This window comes from Cebus imitator, unplaced genomic scaffold (genome assembly GCF_001604975.1).
Source record: "Cebus imitator isolate Cc_AM_T3 unplaced genomic scaffold, Cebus_imitator-1.0 Scaffold153, whole genome shotgun sequence".
NCBI lineage: Eukaryota > Metazoa > Chordata > Mammalia > Primates > Cebidae > Cebus > Cebus imitator.
The window spans coordinates 3,992,566-4,003,693 of record NW_016107468.1 but is presented as its reverse complement, the minus strand read 5'-3'; positions in this window follow the sequence as shown (position 1 = coordinate 4,003,693).

The window sequence follows — 11,128 nt, the reverse complement described above, 5'->3', positions numbered from 1 at the left end:
TTCCCCTTCCCTCCTTCCCCTTCCCCTGTCTCTTCCCCTTCCTTTCCCTCCTTCTCTCTTTCCCTCCCTCTTTCTTCCCTCCCTCCTTTTTGAGTCCGCTCTCTCTGTGTTGCCCAGGCTGGAGTTCAGTGGCACAATCACAGCTCACCATAACCGCGGACTCTTGGGCTGAAGCAGTCTCCCCACTTCAGCTCCTGAGTAGCTGGGACTACAGGCAGGCACCACGACACCTGACTGTTTTTAAATAAATGTTTTGTAGAAAGAGGGCCTCACTACATCGCCCAGGCCGGTCTCCACCTTGTGGTCCTAAGCAGTCCTCCTGCCTCAGCCTCCCAAAGTGCTGGGATTACAGGTGTGAGCCACCATGCCCAGCCGTCTTCTTCCTCTTGTTTGCTTTCTTTTCATCTTGCACAGAATTTACAGTTTTTATCTGTGAAAGGAAAAAGAAGAGAGAAAAAACAGTAACAAACAATTAGGCAATTATCACCAAGTGTCATTGATATCCTAGGAAAATACATCAAGAAGCTGTGGGTGATGAATCGACAATTAAAAGCCATGCATGAAATTCCCGGGGCCCCCCAGGTCGTTTACAGAGAGGTCCTCACGTGCTGTGGCAAGAGGGCTGAAGGCCAGGCCCAAGGCCTGGCGTCACTGCGGCTGAACTCCAGAGGGGCTTAGGCACTGCGGGTCTAAGGTGTGTAGGTCAGGGTCCTGTCTGGGAAACAGTGGGACCCTGATACATAAGATTCCCCCAAATACGGAGAACTGTGAGATTCTGCTGAGCCTTCTGAGCCTACAGAAGGGCCCACCTCTCCTTATTCTGAACAGTCACACCCTCCTTGTTTGGGCATGATGCTGTCCCCCCAAAACAACATTGCCCACGCACCCAGGACCTGCCCCGTAGCCCCTGTTGTCAGTGAGCCTACAGGAAGACTCAGTCAAGGGCATCCCACCCCTAATAGGGAGGAAAAGGACAACTCCCTCCAGGATCCTGAGTTGCTGCCACAGATGATGGAGAAATTGGTTTAAAAATACAGGGAAGGCTGGCGTCGGTGGCTCATGCCTGCAATCCCAGCACTTTGGGAGGCTGAGGTGGGTAGATCGTGAGGTCAGGAGATCGAGACCATCCTGGCTAACATGGTGAAACCCCATTTCTACTAAAAATACAAAAATTAGCTGGGCGTGGTGGTGTGGGCACCTGTAATCCCAGCTACTGGGGAGGAACCCGGGAGGTGGAGGTTGCAGTGTGAGCTGGGGTCACGCCACTGCTCTCCAGCCTGGGGAAGAGAGTGAGACTCTGTCTCAAAAAAAAGAAAAAGAGAAAGAAACGCAGGGAAATGAGGAGCTCAGGTGGATGTACAGCAGCCAGAAGATCCACCAAATGGTGATGCTCCACAAGAAGCTCAGGGATCCAGGATTCCCCAGGGCAGTAAGGAGGGGGCTGGAAATGGGAGCCCGTATCACTAAAAAGATCAGTGATGGGCCAGGAGGAGCTCATGCTTGCAACCCCAGCACATTGGAAAGCTGCCCCAGAGGATCATTTAAGCCCAGAAGTTTGAGACCAGCCTGGGACCCCATCCTTCCAAAAAATTTAAAAATTAGCCCAGTGTGGAGGCATGTGCTTGTGGTTCCAGTTACTCATGAGGCTGAGGCAGGAGGATCACTTGAGCCCAGGAGTTGGAGGCTGCAGTGAGCTGTGATGTGCCACTGCACTCCAGCCTGGGCGACAGAGACCCTGTCTAAAGAAAAAGAAAAAGATTTGAAAAAATATTTTATTCAAGTTGTCCAAAATTTGAATAAGTTTCCACTGAGAAAGTAAACATTTAAAAATTACAATTATTTTACCTGTTTTCAGTGACTTTTTAAATATTCAAAACTATCTCCAAATTAAAGTCAAAGTATAAACTCTAATGGAGAACAGAGTAGAAAGTAAACATTTAAAAGTTAAAATCATTTTGCCTGTTTTAGGTGACTTGTAAATATTCAAAACTGTCTCCAAAATAAAGCCAAAGTATAAATTCTAACTACTGGAGAACAGAGTTTTATATTAAAATTAAATAATATTAAAATTTAAATAATGCCATTTGATTCAATAATACCATCTTGAGATTTGAAAATATTTTAAATTTTAGCAAATAATTTATGAAAATATACCTATGAGGGCTGGGGACAATGGCTCACACCTGTAATCCCTGCACTTTGGGAGGCCAAGGCAGGCAGATCACCTGAGGTCAGGAGATTGATACCAGCCTGACCAACATGAGGAAAACCCATTTCTAGTAAAAATGCAAAAATTAGCTGGGCATAGTGGCACGAGCCTGTAATCCCAGCTACTCGGGAGGCTCAGACAGAAGAATCACTTGAACCCAGGAGGCAGAGGTTGCAGTGAGCTGAGATTGCACCACTGCACTCCAGTCTGGGCAACAGAGTGAGACCCTGTCTCAAAAAAAAGAAAAAATACATATATGAGCAATTCTAGAATTTGCTGTTTTCAGTATAAAGAATCAGTATTAGTTCGGTGTGGTGTTTCACACTTATAATCCCAGCACTTTGGGAGGTCAAGGTGGGTAGATCACTTGAGGTCAGGAGTTTGAGACCATCCTGGCCAAAGGTGAAACCGCATCTGTACTAAAAATAAAAAAATTAGCCAGGTATGATGGCACATGTCTGTAGTCCCAGCTACTTGGGAGGACGGGGCAAGAGAATTTCTTGAGTCTGGGAGGTGGAGGTTGTAGTGAGCCGAGATTGCGCCACTGCACTGCAGCCTAGGCGACACAGTGAGACTGTCTCAAAAAGTAAATAATAATAATCAATATCATGTTTCTTTCTGAATACCTCTGGTCCCGCATGGGTAGACATGTGAGAGTCCTACTGCTTGTTCATCGTTGGGAAATGTTCCTGAGTTGCCACGTGCACGTGTTGTGAGCACTGTGCTAATTCATGCATAAATCTGACCCACATACTGGAATAGCACAAAGAGTGAGAAGCTGGAAGCCCAACCCTGGGAAACAACACTACATTATGCAAAAATCCAGCGTATTAGGTTGGTGCAAAAGTAATTGTGGTTTCTGCCATTGCTTTTCATACTAATGCTACCTTGAGAAGAAGGGTTTGATGCGTGAATTAAGTAGGGTTTTCCTGCGTCACGTGTTGCCACCCCTCACTGCTCTCAGAAGCTGACTCTGTCTCCAGTGTTGACATAATCAACCTTATGGTGTCTGGAAACAGCTGCCTTTTCTTTTTTCCTTCTTCAAATTTATTACTCTTTGACCAGCAGCTCTCCATTTCCCACACACCCTTGACCCCACAGATCCCTGGCAACTGTGATTCTCCTGCCTCAACCTCCCAAGTAGCTGGGATTACAGGCGTGCACCACCACAGCCAGCTAATGTGTGTGTGTGTGTGTGTGTGTGTGTGTGTGTGTGTGTGTGTGTGTGTGTGTTTAGTAGAGACGGGGTTCCACCATGTTGGTCACGTTGGTCTCGAACTCCTGACCTCATGTGATCCACCCTCCTCAGCTTCCCAAAGTGCTGGGATTACAGGCGTGAGCCACTGCGCCCAGCTGTATTCCGCTTCAATGAGTTCAACTGTTTTTAGATTGCACGTATAAGCGAGATCGTGCTGTATTTGTCTTTCTGTGCTTGGCTTATTTCACTTCCTATAATGCCCTCCAGGTTTATCTGTGTTGTTGCAATTGACAGAATTTCTTTCTTTGTTGAGGCCGAATCTTACTCCACTGGGTGCATGTATCCCTTTTCTGTATCCATTCATCTGTTGATGGACACCGAGGCTGATTTCCTATCTGCAGGCAGCATGGGAGTGCCAACGTCTCTTGGACATACTGACTTCAATGTCTTCAGATGTATACTTAGAAATGGGATGGTTGGATTAGATGGTGGCTCTATTTTCAGTTTTTTGAGGAACCTCCAAAGTATTTTGCGTAAGAGTTGTACCAATTTACATTCCTACCAACAGCGTGCAGAGGTTCTTCCTTCTTCACAACCTTGCCAGCATTTGTTATTTTTGTCTTTTTGATAATAGCCATTCTAACAAGTGTGGGGTGATATCTCATTGCAGTTTTAATTTGCATTTACTTTATGATTCCTGCTGTTGAGCATTGAAAAAAAATACCCGTTGGCCATTTGTTTTGTCTTCTTTTGAGAAATGTGTATTCAAGTCCTTTGCCCATTATTTATTCTTTATTGCCTACTTTAAAAAATGTTTTTAATTTTTGTGGATACATAGTAGGTGTATATATTTACGGGGTACATGAGATGTTTTTATACAGACATGCAATGTGTAATAATCACATGATGGGGAATGGGGTATCCATCCCTCAAGTATTTATCCTTTGTGTTACAAACAATCCAGTTACACTTTGTTATTTTTAAATGTACAGCTAAATTATGATTGACTGTCATCACCCTGTTGCACCGTCAGCTCATAGGTCTTATTCATTCTTTCTGACTACTTTTTGTATCTATTAATCATCCCCACCTCCCTGCAAGCCCCTCCTTTTGTCCTTCTTAAAATCAGGTTGTATTTTTGTTATTAAGTTATATTTTGAATACTAATCCCTTATTAGACATATGGTTTGCAAATATTTTCTTCCATTCTGTAGATTGTGTCTTCAGTCTGTTGACTCTTCCTTTGCAGTGTAGCTTTCTAGCTTAATGCAATCCCAATGGTCAATTTTTTCTTCTGTTGTCTGTGCTTTTGGGGTTATAGCCAAAAATATCATTGTCCAGACCAATGTCAAGAAAATTTTCCCTCAATTTTTTTCTTCTAGGAGTTTTGTAGTTTCAGGTCTTATATTGAAGTCTTTAATCCATTTAGAGTTGATTTTTGTGTGTAAGGTAAGACAATGGAATACTTTCATTCTTGTGTATATAAATATCCAGTTTTCTCAATACCATTTCTTGAAGAGACTGTCCTTTCTCCATTGTGTACTCTTGTCATCTTTGCCAAAGATCAATTGACTTAAATGTGTGGATTTATTTCTGGGCTCTTTATTCTGTTCCATTGATCTGTGTGCCTGTTTTCATGCCATACCATGCTGTCCTTGCAGGAGTGTGTGTGTGTGTGTGTGCGCGCGCGTGCGCGCGCGCTTTTGAGCGACGGCTTCTGGCAATGATAGTGCATTGCGGCTTGAACTCCTGGGCTCAATCCATCTTCCCTCCTCAGCTTCCTAAGTAAATGGAACTACAGGTGGGTGCCATGGTACCTGGCAGTACCATTACTGTTTTGGTTACTGTAGCATTTTAGGATGTTCTGGAATCAGGTAGCATGATGCCTTGAGCTTTGTTCTTTTTGTTCAACATTGCTTTGGCTATTTGGAGTCTTTTGCAGTTTAACACAAAATTTAAGATTTTTTTTTTCTTTTGCTGTGAAAAATGTCATTGGAATTTTGATAGAGATGGCACTGCATCTGTAGATAGCCTTGGGTAGTAAGGACATTTTAACAATATTATCCAATCCATGAACATAGGATATCTTTCTGTTTATTTGTGTCTTCTTCAATTTATCCTACTTTTACAGTTTTCAGGTACAGGTCTTTTACCTTCTTGGTTAAATTTATTACTAAGTATTAAATATTTTTTGATGCTATCATAAATGAGATTTTTTTAAAAAATTGAGGTAAGAGTCTTGCTCTGTCACCTAGGCTGGAGTGCAGTGGTGAGATCTTAGCTCATTGCAACCTCTGCCTCCTAGGTTCAAACAATTCTCATGCTTCAGCCTCTCTAGTAGCTGGGAATGAGATTGTTTTATGTATTTTTTTAACCATTCATTATTAGTGTATAGAAACTCATACTACTGAGTTTGGATCCTGGACCAGATGTTGGTTTTGTTTATTTTGATCCTGGATATGTTGATTTGGGATCCTGGAAGCAGCTGCCTCCTATCTTTAGGACACCAGGCGAGAGATGTGGAGAAGTGGGTCCCTGGGGTCTCGTGGTAGTAGGCAGAAGAGAGAATGTTTAGGGGAGTGGCATCTGTTAAACTGCAACACACTGTGCACTGAGTCCCAAGTAACAGAGGTGGCCATGTGCCGTTTACTAAGTTTGTGTCTTTCCAGGCCAAAGGTCCCTCTTGCCCAAGTCGAACAGTGGTACAAGGTCAGACTCCAGGATAGACACTTGAATCTTTGGTCTGTAGGGTCTTTAATTTGCATAATTAGGGAAGCACTGGCTATTTCTGTGGTATCAGCTGGGGCCAGGACATGAGAGCAATGCAAGGTCTGGGCACATTTGCTCTGCTGCTGTCCTGCTGGCTAAGTGTTCGTGGTTTGGGGAGAGGGGCCATAGTCCTTCCCTGAGTGGGGCGGGGGCTGGTATCTGAGCCTTCCAGTTTTCCAGGATGATGGGTTTAAGCTGTGTGTTATAGCTGGTTTCCAGAGAGTTTCACAGGCCAGCCTGAAGGAAATCAGTCTTGGACAAGCCAACCCTCAGGTATAACAACGTTCCAGGAAAGTAGGAAAAAGATGTAATTTCCAGGAAGCCTTAAGGCCCCACTTAAAGTTCATAATCACATGTCAGGGACCTTGGGGACTCAGTGGGGAAGGTTGGGCGGGGGTTGAGGGGTAAAAGACTGCACACTGGGTAGAGCATACACTGCTCAAGGGCCAGGTGCACTAAATCTCAGGAATCACCACTAAAGAACTTATCCATGTGACCACAAACCACCTGTACCCCAAAAACTATTGCATTTTTTTTTTAAAGCTCATGATCACAGCAAAATTCTGTGCTTTTTTCTCACCCAATCATGGGGAGTGAAGAAATGCATTTAACCTGGGTTGGGATGTAGCTGCTGTAGTATGTGGCTCAAAAGAGCAACAGAGGAACAGTAGCATTGAGGATCTAAACAAGGAAGTGATTCCAACAATTCTCCAACTGAGGAAGGGCAGAAGTGAGCAAAGAGGGAAGCCAGAGAGGGCCATGGTGGCTCCAAAGGATTGAGGTTCTAGGGGAGGAGGCAGCAAGGGGCAGGGTCAGAGAGCAGTGCTGGAGATGAGATCAGGGAGGAGCTGCAGTTACTGATTGAGCCAGAGCCCAGGGAGTGACAACAAGAGAGAGCAGAGGCTCCCTGAGGACGTGAAATGGTGAAATGAAAATGGTGATGGAAGGGCTGTGGGGGATCTGGGGAAACATCTTGGAGAATTGAGCATGGAGTGGTCAGCAGCTGATTGCTCCCAGAGTAACAGGAGTTTGGGGGTGGGGGGACTGGTAAGGAGCTGGCAGGATGCTCTGAGAGCAGCAGCCAGAGCAGGATGGCCCCTGCCCACCTCAGGCCATAGTGAGGAGGATGACAGAGAGAAGATGCCCCCATTCTAGAGAGCTGCAGAGGAGCCTGTGTCTTTCCAGGACAGTAGGATGGTGAAAGGAAGGTCCAGAGAAGAGAGGTGGACATGAGGCTTCCGGATATGAGGAGTATGGGAGATGGAGCCATTAGGATTTGAGACTGGGGTAAGGCATGAGGAAATGAGCCCTGAGGTCTCAAGGCAATGGGGTGGGTGCTGGTGAGGCTCTGACATGGGGCAGTATCATGGGGTGCAGAGTTTGGTGCTGGCTCCTGACCCTTGTGGATGGAGGAAGTGGGTGAGGAGAGGGATAAATACATGAGCATCTCTGGATGCTGGGAGACCAAATGAAACCACCTTTCCAAAAGCTATGATATTGAGAGAAGTATGACATAGCTAACTCCATCTTGCTTCTAACTTCACAAAAGCCAACTATCCTTGCTCATTTCTGGGTGTAGGCCAAACTATCTATGGAAGGAATTTAGTTTATAGTTTAACTTTAAAACAAAGATGATAACAGTACCTTTCTAAAACTAACCCCCCCTTGCTTGGGGACCGAAACCACCTTTGTCTAAAACTAACAAATTGGCCCCAAGATTAGAATTATGGCTCAGGAGTCATGTAGCCAGAGGTCACAAGATTTGGAACCTTCCCAATTGTTCCTAGAGAGAACATCACTATGGTAAAACTTAAGACTGGTGTTCAAGGCAATTGCAGACCTTGCATTCTGATAGACCAACTGGCACAACCTGGACCAGTGACCCATGCATGCCAAGAAACTGGTTCAACCAGATCTGTGACCATAGCCAGAAACTGATACAGTGCGAGAAGACCGCTTTGATGATTTCATCCCCAACCCAACCAATCAGCATTCTCCATTCTCTAGCCCCCCCCACCAATCTTTCATTGCTGCAACTCCTGATGTTCTCAATGTTTGGCTTTTCTGGGCAGCAGGCTTACATGAAGATGTGGTCACAATGCATGAGGGGTGTCATGAAGCCTAGATGGGAACTCCCTGACACTCTAGACAGACAAATGCAGGCCACAGCATGTAGACACTGCCTTGCGTCAAGCCTCAGGACGTCCGAGTGGGGCTGAGGTTGACACTGAACAAGAAGCAGGAGGAAATCACGTGGGCCTGTGGGCTACCTGGGACTGTGGGGCGTGGCAGCGTCAGTGGTTGGTTTCATTTTTCAGTGTACCTTCACTGACACCAAGCTTATCTCCCTGAAATTTTACTTGGCAGAAATTTGAGTAGTTCCCAATTGCTTACAGGACAAAGCAAGTCCTTGCAAGGAAGACTCTTATTACCTGGCCCTCAAAGCTTTTTCCTAATTTAGTTTTCAGTCTTCCTGTTCAAGTTTGAGGCTGCAGTGAGCTATGATTGTGCCACTGCACTCCAGCCTGGGTGCTAATTACAAGAGTGTGTTTGGTGAGTAAAGGACAGCTGTTGATGTGGTGCATTGACTCAGCAAGCCTCTTCTCTGTGGGAGCCAGGGCCATGGTGACGGTGTCGCTCTAGACGGGAATTGCCTGGGTGTGTATTTTGAACACTTGTAATTGCATTTGAACATGGACAAATGTTAAGTGTGTAATTGCCCTTGAACATGGACAGATGACTTCACCTCTTTGTGCCTCATTTGTCCAATGGAGGTTGTACCTATACCTACCTTGCAAGGTCATTGAGAGCATTACGGGAGATAACCCAGTTAGAAGAATCTAAGACAGTGCCCTGCCTGGAGGAGCTGAGGATCCAGAGAGACGTGTGGAACTGCGGAACAGAAAGTACTGAGTGGAGGGTAGGGGAGGAGTGGAGCCAGGCCCTAAGACAGTCCCAAAGCGGGGGGGAGGGGAGATTTACTGAGACAGCTTTGGGCTGACGTTTAGTGTGGCTCAGATTCTGACACCAGGGCCTTTGGAAAGAGGTAAAAGATACTGCAGATAGATGCTGAGAAGATGCTGCTAGGAAGCATGGGGAACAGTAACTTACTCAGCCTTGCTGGACTGCAGGGTGTGAGAAGGTAAATAAGGTTTGAAAGGAGGCCGGGTGCGGTGGCTCACACCAGCAATCCTAGCATTTTGGGAAGCCGAGGAGGGAGGATTGCTTGAGGCCAGGAGTTCAAGACCAGTCTGGTCAACATAGTGAGACCCCGTTCCTACCAAAAATAATGAGCTAGGTGTGGGGGTGTACACCTGTAGTTCCAGTCAGTCAGGAGGCTCAGGTGGGGGAATCCCTTGAGACTAGGAGTTGGAGGCTGCCGTGAGCTATGAATGCACCACTGCATTCCAGCCTGGGTGACAGTGTGAGACACTGTCTCTTACAAAAAAAAAAAAAAAAAAATCTGAGGCTGAAAAGAGACGCAAAATCCAAAAAACAGTTTGAAGAGGGCTTTCAACATCACCCAACAAATTCAAGTTACAGATGAGGAAACTAAGGCCTATTTGTCCAATAACTGTATAGCACACAAGCCTAGTATTTGAAGGCATCTGGTCCGGTCTCTGTTCTTCCAGGCCACAGAGATCTCCAAACACGGGCTCAGAGGCTAAGCTTCATCTTGTGTATGTCAGCATCAGGGCACATTTTGGGTAGAACAGCAGGTTGTGATTCTGTGACACTACTCTGTGCCTTAACCAGATGCAGTTTTAATCTGCCCCTCCCCTCACCAGGTGAGAAACACCTGCAAATTAGAAGCCCTGGAATCATCACTCACTCCCTTTGGACCTGCCAAACGTTTCAGCAAATCTTTAGCAAGAATCTGTAGCCGCTAAAGTGTTCTTTTTGAGGCTGGGTCTCACTCTGGCGCCCAGGCTGAAGTGTAGTGATGTGATGTCAGCTCACTGCAGCCTCCTCTACCTGGGTTCACGTGATTCTCCTGCCTCAACCTCCTAACTAGCTGGAATTGCAGGCATGCACCACCATGCCCAACTAATTTTTGTATTTTTAGTAGAGATGAGATTTTACCATTTTGGCCAGGCTGCTCTCAAACTCCTAACCTCAAGTGATCCACCTGCTTCAGCCTCCTGAAGTGCTGGGATTACAGAGGTGAACCACTGTGCCTGGCCACCACTAAAGTTTTTCAAGTTATTTTCCTTTTTGTGTGGGCTGTGGGGCCATTCTCTACCCAGTCCACAATTTCTATAAATCCTGGGACTGCAGACAGCAAAATTCCACCCACGCCATGCTGAATTTTGGGCTTATGGCCTTCATGTTTTTGGGCCTCATTTTGTTTCGATTGTGTCATTTTACATGTTAGGAAACTGAGTTCCAAAGAGGCCCTGTGTGCAGGGTCACCGAGTGTGAAGGCATAAGGGATGAGTTCAGCCCTCGTGACCGTGACCCAAGGACCCCTTCCCACCAAGCTTGTCATAAGAAATGTAGCATTTTGGGCGTGAGATACGAAAACCTTAGTTTAGTACTTGTGACAGTGGCAAAGACTAGGAATTTCATATTATGGAATTGACAGCCTTAGATAACATAATTTCATATCTGGAAAATAACCCTATTTTATTGCAAGGAAACTTTGTGTGTTTAAGAGTTTTTCAGGCCTGGTGCAGTGGCTCACTCCTGTAATCCCAGCACTTTGGGTGGCTGAGGCAGGCGGATCACTTGAGGTCAGGAGTTCAAGGCCAGCCTGGCCAACCTGGTGAAACCCTGTCTCTACTAAAAATACCAAGTTTAGCTGGGTGTGGTGGCATATGCCTATAGTCCCAGCTACTCAGGAGGCTGAGGCATGGGAGTCACTTGAACGCAGGAGGCGGAGGTTGCAGTGAGCCGAGATCGTGTCATTGCACTCCAGACTGAGCAATAGAATGAGACTCGGTCTCAAAAAA